This window comes from Grammomys surdaster, unplaced genomic scaffold, assembly GCF_004785775.1.
Source record: "Grammomys surdaster isolate TR1022 unplaced genomic scaffold, NIH_TR_1.0 140, whole genome shotgun sequence".
Lineage (NCBI taxonomy): Eukaryota > Metazoa > Chordata > Mammalia > Rodentia > Muridae > Grammomys > Grammomys surdaster.
Window position 1 is genome coordinate 368582 of NW_021604598.1, and position 12186 is coordinate 380767.

Here is a 12186-nt window from a genome sequence, read left to right on the forward strand (position 1 = left end):
GACTTTCTGAGACTTGAGAGAGGGTCTCCCCTCTGCGGAGGTCTTCAACGCCATAGATTATTTTTTCTGAGATTATAATTACACAATAATTTTATCTTCCCTAGATTCTAGATTCTATCTAAATTCTTCCACGTACTTTCCTTTTCTGTCTTCTAAATTCATTGCCCATTTTGTAATATATATATATATATATATATATATATATATATATATATATCCTAATCATTATCTACTCAGTCTGTGTAATGTCACCTGTATTTAGGGATGATAAGCTCAATCTTTGACACTGAATAACAAATTGGTACTCTTGTCCCTAGAGAAGAGTATTTCTTCAACTCTCAGCATTCCTTAGTTGCCTATAGTCCTTTTTTATAGGACTGAGGCCTCTTGGTCTTTTCCCCATCCAATTTGACATCCCAGTTGTGTTTTCCATGTTCAACAGGCACATAGGCATCTTGTTGCTGAAACTTTATTGGGAGTAGCTTCAGATATTACTACGAGACATTATCAAAAAGCAAATTCTCTGACCCTCTGACTCTTACAGTATTCTACCCCATCTTCCACAGTATTCCCTGAGCATTGAGTGTAAGGGAGATATATTAGGTGCATGCATTATGACTGGAATCACAATTCTATATTTTGATTGCTTTTTTGTAGTTGTCTCTGTTTGTGGTATTAAGAAACCTCTTTGATTAGGAGTTAAGGATACCTTTACTTGTGAATATAAGTACAAGTAATTGGATTGTTATTAAGTGTTATACTGTTTTAGTAAAATGTAACAGCCCATTCTGCTACTTTGTAACAGCCCTTTCTGCTGCTCCGGTCCACAGGTCAGGATCTAGCAAGAGAGAGAGTGGGGATGGAAGGGCAAGAGACGTGAAAAATGGAGACAAGACAGAGTCTGATCAAGTCTCGTTTATTGAAAGGAAATCCTTGGTATTTATACCCTTTACCATGTGCCTTGCTCTTGTGGACAAGCTCAGCTGAAGGCACTACATCATGCACCTATCAGCATGGAGACCACATGCACCTAGCTGCTGGCAGCACTAAACAGCTAAACAAGATGTTTATCAGAGTGTGCTCAGCTATTGTGGGCTGCTGAAAACAAGTCTTTTGTTAGGGTATATAGCCCAAGATGGCTGTAAAGATGATAGCCACTTTTGGCTAAGAGTTGGCTCCCAATAGGTCCCACTTTTTAATTTTTTTTTTTTTCAAAAGGGAAGGTTGGGAAAACTTATGGAAACTGTACCTGTCTTAGGTTGGAACAAAGGACCCCAGCCTCCCTTTCCTGTCTCTGGATACTCAATAGCCATTGGTTGAGCTCCTGTCTTAGGATGGTGAGGCCTCCCAGTTAGGGGCAAGGGTCTTGAGGTGTTCTCTTACCCGTCATTGACTATCCAGCTTAGTGCGTAAGTTAGCGGTAATCCTCATCAGTCTTGATGACAGAGGTTTTAGAGTCCCCTACTTCTATCCTGTAATAACGAACCTGTATGGGTTTCATTTAAACAGCGTCTATCTATTGTTGTATGAATGCCATTAGTCTGTTGAACAACATGGACCCAACAGATAAGAGACTTAACAATGCCTGAATGGTTGGTGTAAACCATTCTGCCTCAGAGCGACACTCTTTTTAAGGGTAGCACACAACTCCCTCTGTTACAGGAGTAAAAAGTATAAGCCTCTTCTATTTTGTAGCACTATTTTCTAAATCTAAATCTATATAAGTACAAAACTGATCATAGCTTTGATCTTAGCAAAACAAGTAAGAAAATCCCTGTCCCTGCTCCAATCAATTTCAAACCCAAAAAGCAACTATAGTAATGGTGGCAATGGGTTCTCTCTTGAGTTTAAACAATGTGCCCCACTAAATCATAAATCAGGGAACCAAGAATCTAATAGAGCCACCCTAGAGGCGTGGGTGGTAATGTCTTCTTCCACACTGAGAACTTCCCAAGTCAGGTATACTGGTTGATCTGCTCCAGTTTGAAGACAATTGTGAAGCATCTTCATGCTTCCTGCAAAGAAAAAATATGCTTCCCAGGGAATTTCTCCTCCCTGGATTTGTGATTGTTGTCTATTTGTTTAATCAGTCTCCCTGGCAGACAGTGTGTGTGTGCGGCATCTGCTGTTTGGGAATATATGCAGACAGAACCTCTTCCCCAGATAAGTACTGGATCTGGCCCATTCCAGGTTCCAGGTAATGGGTCTTTCCGGAGGACTGTTGCAAAATTCTTTTTGGTATTGGGATGCCAGAACCTATCTGCAGTAGATTTTCCTTCAGAATCCAACGTTAAAAATTTTAAAATAAAGAGGGTGTGATGAAGGATATTTTGGGGGATCGCTTGATAATTCCCTATTTATAATTTTTTTGAATTCACATTTAATAGTTTGATGTGCCCTTTCTACCATACCTTGGCCCTGTGGATTATATAGAATACCCGTTTTATGTAGTATTCTCAATTTTTCACAAAATTGGTCAAAACTGGAGCTTGTATAACCTTGGTCATTTTCAGTCTTGATCTGTTTTGGCACACCCAATACAGTGATTGTAGCAAGCATATGAGTGATTGCTTGCTTCTCCAGTTTGTAATGTGGCATAAACGAAACCACTGTATGTATCTACACATACATGTATGTATTTTTGATTTCCAAATTCATTATAATGGGTAACATCCATTTTCCAGAGACTGTTTGGTATCAGTCCCTTTGAATTCACACCCAAATGAGGAACTGGTAAACATGTAACACGTGATTAACATTGTTTGACAATTTGTCTAGCTTGTTCCCTGGTAATTTGAAACATGAGTTTTAAAGTTTGAGAATTAAGGTGATGTAATTCATGAGCCTTTATGGCCTGATTCAAGTTAGATGGCAGATCTGATAAAGTCACTGTGGCTACACGAGTGGCTAGATCTGCCTTGGTGTTTCCTTCAGCAAGAGGACTGGTAGCCCAGTGTGGGCTCTCAGGTGTCCTATAAAGAATTCACATTTTCTCCTCAAAATTAATTTTTGGCACTGTAAAAACAAATTGGCTGCTTCTGAGAATTGCTTTATTTGTGCAGCAGTTACTAGCAGAGGGATAGATTGAATTGTATATGAGCTATCTGTGTAAATATTAATAGTTTGATTTGGAAATGCTTGAAACACAGCAATAACTGCATGAAATTCAACCAATTGAGCTGACACAGATGATATAGCAAACAAAATTACTTGATCCTTAAAGGCATCAGCAGCTGTTCCTGATAAGGAACCATCAGTGAAAACCAGCAATGCTTCCTTTATAGGTGCATGCACAGTATGAGACGGAAAAACAAATACATGGTGATTACAAAATTGAACTAATTTGTCTGGCAGATAATGATTATCTAGTTGACCACCAAATGAAGCACATGCTATAGGCCAAACTTCAGAACTCTGCATAAGCCAACTAACCTGATGTCTTGCATAGGGTTGTACTATGACATCAGGATCTTTTCCAAAATATTTTTGACTGTTATCTCTGCCTAACATAATCATATCTGCTACAGCTGGATAGTATGGATAACGAACCTTTTTAGGGGATGAGGGAAGATGAACCCGTAATATGGATGCTGTTTGTCAAAAAAAACTACAGTAGGGGTTAATTTAGTGTTAAAAATAAGAAAATATAAAGGCTTAAAATAATTAATATGAGCTACAAATTGGGATGAAATACCACTCTCAACCTTCTGTAAGGCTTTTCTACCCTCCTCTGTTAGAGCCCTGCCAGACTTAGGGTCAGGATCTCCTTTGAGAATGTCAAACAAAGGTTTCAACTCTCCTGTCATAAGTTTCAAATATGGTCGTAACTAATTAATGTCTCCCAGTAGTTTTTGAAAATCATTAAATGTCTTAAGGGAATCTGTCCTCAAGGTGGCCTTACTGCTAATAATAAGTGGACCATTAATCTGAAATCCTAAATAAGTATATGACTCTTGTAATTCTACCTTTTCTGGTGCTAACTGTAACCCTGCAGTCTGTAAAGCTGTTTTAAGATCATCAAAGCACTGGAGTACCTATTTTCCATCTTTTCCTGCTATTAAAATATCATCCATGAAATGAATCATGTAGATTTCCTTCCACATGGTTCTAACACCCTCTATGGCGGAAGCCACAAACTTTTGGCACAAGGTAGGAGTGTTAGCCATACCCTGAGGCAAGACCTTCCATTGATATCTTTTCATAGGTTCTCTAAAGTTTATAGCAGGAACACTAAAAGGAAAGCACTTCCTATTATTAGGATGCAAGAGAATAATAAAGAAATAGTCTTATAAATCTATAACTATTTTTTAATTGCCTAAAGATATGGCCACTGGTGTGGACAGCCCAGGTTGTAAGGCTCCCTTCAGAATCATGGTTGTATTAACAGCCCTCAAGTCTTGCAACAGTCTCCACATTCCTGACCTTTTCCTAATGACAAATATTGGGGTATTCCAGAGAGAGTTACTCTCTTCTAAATGTCCTGCATGTAATTGCTCCTGTACTAGCAATTGAACAGCTGGTTAGGGACCACTGATCCACCCAGCTGGGCGAGTCCCCACTCCAAGTGATGGGATCGGCACAAGGGCCTAAGTGTGCAGCTGAATCAATAGCCCCCATCAAAAATACCCCAAACCTCTTCTTCCAGAATTACCATGGCTCGCAATAGGATGAGTAATCCTGTGGTTTAAAACTCATGCAGGGGACGGGGCAGGTCAGCTGAGCCTGCACCCCATGGCCAATGCAATCTCAGGAACTGTGGCTCAGTCATCAGTCCTCGGGACTCAGCAGCACTCCCAGATGATGGTTCGATCTTGTCAGCGCTGCGGGTCTCAGGCTGCCCGTGTGCTGCGGCAGTGATGATGGGGTCCTGGGAGCAGGGACTCAGGGACCCAGCCCTGTGGCCACTGGCCACAGCTGAGTCCCTGGAACAGTGACAGAGGCAGCCCACGAAGGTGATGCATGGACCGATGCTGCAGGGGAGAGTGCCCCACAGACGGCTGGAGCAGGGAGCACAGGGAGGGCCTTTCCCCAGCCCGAGTTTCCCACTTACACAAGAGTGTCCAAAGTTCCAGGAGACACGTGGAATTGAAGACATGAAAGTTTTATTGGTCATAATGTATACTGGGGAGCGGGGGAAAGAGTAGGGGCTAGGGAGATGAAAACTTAGTTATCTACATCCAGGCCTTTAAGTAATTCATTAATATGTAAATCTTGAGGCAGAGGCCTGTTACTCTCATGCCTTATGTGACCTAGCATGCAGGTTAAATAGAGGTGGGACTGCATGTTAGGTCTCTGGGTTCTGGGGGCATTGCCAAACACCCCAGGATGTCTTCTACAGCCCCACATCCCACTCTTTTCTCTTTCATAAAAGAATGGGCACCTCTGAAGATGTAGGTTATAGGAGATATATGTAGGCCATATGTGGGGGTGTTACTCCCATGTGACTAATGACTGTGGGCCTCTCTGTGGGAGGGACTGTGGAGGGCTGAAGCTGAGAGAGCCAGAGGCCTAGAAAGAGCTCAAATTGCCTTCTGTCCCAGTGGTTTTATCCAAACCACGGTGCCAGGGTTCTAAAGCTCTTTGACCAGTCATCTGGCCTTGTCTCATAGCTCACCGCCCCACAACTCCCCCTTTTATGATAGGTGTCATCTGTAGTGAAAATTTTGTATGAGGAAGTCAAAAGAAAACACCACACAGGCCGGGGGATGTAGCATAACCAAGCCAAGGGTAATGGGAATTGAGGGTTGGGTTGGGAAAGCAAGGAATCATTGAATCAATTAAATACATATCGTACAATTTGAGAGTAATGACATCTGATTAATCTAAATAGACATTAAGTTTTCTTCACTAACATGTTACTTCAGCTATGTGACTTTGGCAAGAGAGTTCATCTGCAGCTGGAAGGTCTGGATCTGTCTTCCATCTCAGCGTGTGTTTCTGTGTCTTTAGTCAGATGAGATGGCTGGGAGAAGGCAGCTTGGCAGGTTCCAGGAGGTGGCGCTGTCTCTGGATCTCAGTGTCAGGGTGTCTCTGGAGTCTGCAGTTTGATGAGCTGTCTGGGGAGGAGGCAGCTTGACATCTCAGGCAGGTTCCAGAAGATGGTGTTGTCTCTGCTGTATCTGTGGGTATAATCACAGGGAAGCAGCATCTCCGGTGATGATCAGGGAGATGCCTGGAAAGCCTGGATACCGCGCATTAAATTACTCCTGGAAAGGCAAAAGTGTTTGAAGAAATTTTAGTCCTGAAGGGTATCTTTGAGTCTGTTTTCGGATGGCTGAAGGAGAAAAACATTGTGTTAATCATGTATCTGGAATAGGCATCCACAGTTTGTCTGTGAACGGAAATTAGTTGTTAATTAAAAGCTGAAATATGGTGATTGTGGGGAAAAAATTACAGGCCGCAGGGGTGGAGTCCCAGTGGGTTTCCACGCTGTGGCTGGTCCCACATGCAGGAGGAACATCTATGGTTCCAGCTGCCTGGAGGCTTTGGTGGCAGCAGGCCCCAGTGACACGAGGAAGTCCTTGGTTCCAAAAGGGTTTATTGTCATGGCGGATGATGGATGGATTTGGATGTACCCCCGTAAAACTCAGGGGAGTCCGGAGTTATATAGGAAGGGAGAAAAGGGGAGGATCTGGGGAGGATGGGGGAGGATCTGAGGAGGCATGCTTAATTTGCTCTGCCCTCTGGCCTTCATTAGTATGTAAATCCCTAGAGCCTGAGGCCTCTAGCCATTCCCTCTACCTGTGCACTTTGGCAGGGGCTGTAATGGCCAGCCTACGTGACTGAGTTTTAAGGAGACTAGACTGCTTTTCAGGAACCTGGGTTCTTGGGGTGCACCGAACTCCTGCCGGTTCTCATGCAGAGTCTTGGGGTTCTAGGCAACTGGCCAACCATGACCCAGAATACCCTTACGCAGTCCCACAGGTGATCAGCATGTTGATTTAACCTGTGGAAGTAGATTTAGATGACTTTCGAACCTTGAAGAAATTTTAAAATGTTGAAGAAAGTGTTGGACATATATCACAAGTATTAGTGAGAAAAGGAAATATTAAAACAAAAGGCGAAAAATTTTTGGTTGAAAATCATGAACATTGTTGTTTTAGAGATTCCTGTTTAGAAGAAAAGCATTAGTGAAGGGTTTAAAAGCAGTGGGGGAGGAGCCTGCTCTACCATGTAGTGGCTGGGTGTTCTAGCAGAGAAGCCAGGGTATACCCCATTTGTTTTTTTTTTTTTAGAGAAAGAGAAGAAAGGCCAACTTTGAAGAAAATCTCAAAGCAAGAAACATAGGGGCTTGATAAGAGAGTCAGAAGAAGTGAGATTCTGTGTCAAGGTCTGAGCCATGGGAGGGAGACACCTAAAGGCTGGCATGGAGCCAGCAGCTCCTGTGAAAAGCTGGTAGGCAGCGCTCAGGTGCTTTCAATTGTGAGAAAGATGGAGGGGGAGGGCAAAACCTCTGCTGTCAGGGAGTGATTCTTTGGGGGAGGTGTAAAGAATGGAGATTAAGGAGTCTCCAGCATCTTGTCTTTGTATTAGAGAACACGTGGAGAGAGAAACCTAGTCTTTTGAACTAGGCAGGAGTTAGACCGTAGTTAACAATTAGAGAAAAGATGTTAGCCAGGAACACGAGAAAGAGAGAGAGTGGAGGTGGAGGATGGATGGACAGAGATATAACTCAGGTTTTCGCAGGCACCACCAGGAAGTGCTTTTGGAGCTGTCTCTGCACACATTGTCCACTGCTAGCAGGAGGAAATATGATGGTCCGTGTGTCTCAGGATCGCATGGGCCTGAGGTTGTCCACATCTTCTGTCTAGAGCAGATGTCTCAGGGAGACAGAGATCACTGAAATGGAGAGAAGCAGGCACAGAAAGCTTGGCTGTGGTCATCTTACACTAATCCAAGTAGACACGGCAGGGATCTTACTCTGGCGAGAATGAACTCAACCATATTTCAGTGGGTGTGTGCGCAAGGCCCTTGAATCTCTGTTCTGGGCCCCAAATGCTATGGTGAGAGCACAGCAGGACAGAGACTGTGAGGGGCAAGTGGCATTGTGCTTGGACTGTGAGGACAAAAAATCAAAATATCTCAGCAGAACCCCCTAGACCACCAACAATTTGCTGAAAACAGCCAAAACAAAAAATAACCAGTTCCTCCTAGGGCAAGCTGACCATGAATGTAAGAACAAAACCGAGACAAACCTTGACAAGTCTAAACATGCCCAAATGAGAAATGGGCCATCTGGTGTTTTTATTCTTCTATCAGAAAGTCTGAGGTTTCATGGCCAAAAATACAAAAAAATATGAGTCATCATGACCACCAGGAAAAGCTTGCTATGCCCCCCAAAATGATAACTTACACCTATTGCTGATGTTTAAAATATCCAATCAAATGTAACTGCACCAAAGTTTCCTGCTCTTCCCCTTCCTCCTGCACCATTCACTATATAAACTTTAAACTGTCAGAGCTGGGGGTCGAAATCCTTCCACTGCATGGGATATGTTTTCGACCCAAGGGCCCTTGTCAGTAAACTACCTTTTGCTATCTTGCATCAAGCTGGTCTCTGTGTTTCCTTGGGTGCACGCAACTCCGGGTGAGAGTGGGGACTCCCCTTGGGGACCCCTTACAGGACAAGCCAGTGCACCAATATTGGCCTCTGTTCTGGGGGTCTATGGACGCCACTGCAGAATGGAGGCAGGGAGCACACAGGGTGTGCTGAGGAAACAGAAGTGTCTAGATGCCACACCCTGTTGGAAGTACTTGCTTGGCAGTAGCAGCCCCTTCATTCTTGAAGTCCATGTTCCCCACCATCTTGGAATCCCCCATCCCATGTCCTCTCTCCCTGCTTCCATGAGGGTGTTCCCCCACCCACATGAAGCTCAAGAAGAAGGAAGACCAAAATGTGGATGCTTTGGTCCTTCTTAGAAGGGGAAACAAAATTCTCATAGGAGGAAAGGCAGAGACAAGGTGTGAAGCAGAGACTGAAGGAAATGGTTATCCAGAGACTGTCCCACCATAAACATTCACCAAGTCTGGACACTATGGTACATAGTGAAAAGACCCTGATATGGTTGTCTCCATAGGGTCTCTGCCAGAGCCTGAGAAATACAGAGGTGGACGCTTGCAGTCAACTGTTTAACTGAGCACAGGGTCCCCAATGCTGGATGCCTACTCTTATTTGAAGAGTAATTAGAGTGATAGTGTATCTGGAAGAGGAGGGAGTTGAGGGGGCTTAGGAGTGGATGGAAAGGAAACTTGGGTAAGGACATATTACATGAAAGGAGAATCTATTTTCAATAAAAAAAATATGTTTCAAGAAAACAAATAACTAAAAAATAGGTATGGATCCAAATTTAAAAAGAAAAAAAAAGAAAAATTGTATTGAAACACATAAAGAAATGTTCAACTTCTTGAATTCTTAATATATTTTGGATATTATTCCCCTGTTGAATATATGGCTGGTGAAGAAATTTTTACCAATCTGTAGGCTTCCCTTTTGACCTATTGAAAATATCCTTTGCCTTACAGAAGGATTTTAGTGTTCTGAGGTCCCACTTATCAATTGTTCATTTTATTGCCTTAGCTGTTGGTCTTCTGTTTAGGAAGTTGTCTCCTATATAAATGCCTTCAATGTTATTCTCTGTATTTATTCTATTAGATTTATATCTGGTTTTGTATTGGGGGCTTTGATCCATTTGGACTTAAATTTTTTGGAGGCTGACAAATATGGATTGATTTATGTTCTTCACAGTCCCTGTACACAATCAGTTAGATGAGTACCATCTGTTGAAGAAGCATTCCTTTTTCCATAGTATGCTTTTGGCTTCATTGTCAAAAATCAAGTGTATGTATGTATGTGAGTTGATTTTTGTGTGTTTGATTCAGTTCCATTGATCAGCCTATCTATTTCTACATGAATACCATGCTTTGATTATTATTATTATTATTATTACTATTGCTTTGTAGAACTACTTAAAAACAGGCCCTGTGATACTCCCAGATGTTCTCTTATTATAGAGGACTGTTTTGACTATCCTGTTTTGTTTTGTTTTGTTTTGTTAAAGAAGCTTGCCTACACAGATGGCCAAAATGGAGATCAACCCAATGGGCAAGAATCAATTTCTGACACTACTAATGATACTATATAGTTGTGGACAGAATCTAGCACCCAATCTCACTTAGAAGGGGGAATAAAATGTTCATTGGAGGCAGATGGAGGGAGGGAACTAGGTGGGAGATAAATGTGGAAAGTAAATGGTTAAGGTCAGGATCAATTGAGCAGAGAGGCAGGAGAGCTATGAGAGTGAATGGAAATTGTCTACCAGTGTGTCCCAGCCCAAGCTGCTGCTCTGGTCTGTGGGTCAGGGTCTAGCAAGAGAGAAAGGGGGGGATGGAAGGGCAAGAGACTCGAAGAATGGAGACAAGACAGAGAGTCTGTTCAAGTCCCCCTTCCAGGTGATGGTATCCACACAACACCCTAGGGGTGCAGCTAAATCAGTAGCCCCCATTAAAAATACTCCAAGCCTCTTCTTCCAGTGTTACCATGGACCTCAATAGGATGAGTAATCTTATCTTCACTTTTTCCTAATCCTTTCCAAGGGGAGAATCCAGAGTTTATCATTTGAGCCGTGACTACTTCATTAGGTCTGTGCATAATCAATCCTAACTGGGATAACAGATCTCAGCCCCAGAGATTAATGGAATGCCCAAGATGACATAAGGTTGTATATTTCCTGTATTTCCTTCTTTATCTTTCCACAACAGCACCTTAGAGGTTTGTTGTGAATTTTTACTTCGGCCAATACCCCTTAGATTGGTTAAGGTTGGGGTCAGAGGCCAGGTGCTGGGTCAATCACTTTGTTTTATGATCATCCCATCAGCCCCTGTATCAACCAAGCCTTGGAATGCCTTTCCATGGAGCAATATTGTCATGATAGGTTTTTGTTTAACTATAGGTTGTACCCAGTATGAATCAGAGGAACCAAAGCTTTGATCCCCTCTTTAGGACTCTTATATTGGTGATTAGTAGGGATCAATGGAAGTAACAATAGTTGAGCTATCCTCCTTCCTGTAGGAATGGTGACTATATTCTGTATTGCCTTGGCCATTACCTCAATCTCACCTTGATAATCACTGTCTATAACTCCAGGAAAAATTTGTAGTCCCTGCATAGTTGCACTGCTTCTTCCTACTATCAGGCCAAATACATTTAGATAGAATGGTCTGAACACTTCGGTGGGTAGGGCCTGAGGTCTCATTTCTGGTGCTAATACTGTGTGGGTGCCAGAACTGAGGTTCAGTCCTGTGCTTCCTGGTGTTGCTCAACTAAGTTCAGAAAGGATTGTTGTTTGATGGTATGAAACTGACTGCCCCATAAGCCTGTTTTGGCTTGTGTTGGCTTGGGGCCTGGGGCTGGCCCCTTTTCCTGTTTCCCTGATTATGGGAAAAGGTGTTTCCTTGTGCGTCTGTCTTGGACCTACATTCACTAGCCCAATGCCTTCCACGTTTGCAAAGTGGACATAACCCAGGCTGTTTTCCACACTGTCTCTGGTTTAACTCATATTTTGCTTTGAAATATTTTGTGTGTCCAGTCTTGCCACATTTAAAACAGGCCTTTTTGTCTCTACTTGCCAAAAACTCTCTTACTGATTGTCCTTGCATGGCAGCCACCATAGCCAAGTCCTGTTGATAGGAGGGCCCTATGTCAGAACAAAGTCTGATATACCCAGTAAGATCTGTCTTTTTCCTGTAGGGTCTAAGGGCTGCTTGGCAGGAAAGATTGGCATTTTCATATGCAAGTTGTTTCACATAATCTACACCTGCCTTTGCAAAAATCCTCCCTGCTATTGTGCCAGGAGCCAGCCCCGGCTTGGTGGGAGAAGATGGTGATCTTCTTTCTTCTCCTCCAGTCGGTTCTTCTTGAGGCACCCGAGGAGGATGGGAAGAGCCTTGGCAGTGGGTAAGACCTAGGGTTAGGCTACTGTAGCTGGCCTGCCCTCTATTTGATCCACTAGCACCTCTGCCCAGGGACAGCAGAGAATTAGGCAAATATCTTTAGTACTCTCTCTGCAGGCACTGCCAGGCTCTAACTTAGGTCTGTTAGTTTGAGGTCACAGGAAGAAAAGACACTTAAAGAAGTTATTGTAGTTTATTACTAAGTATAAAAAGTTTCCTATGAAAGCTAGCTGAGAG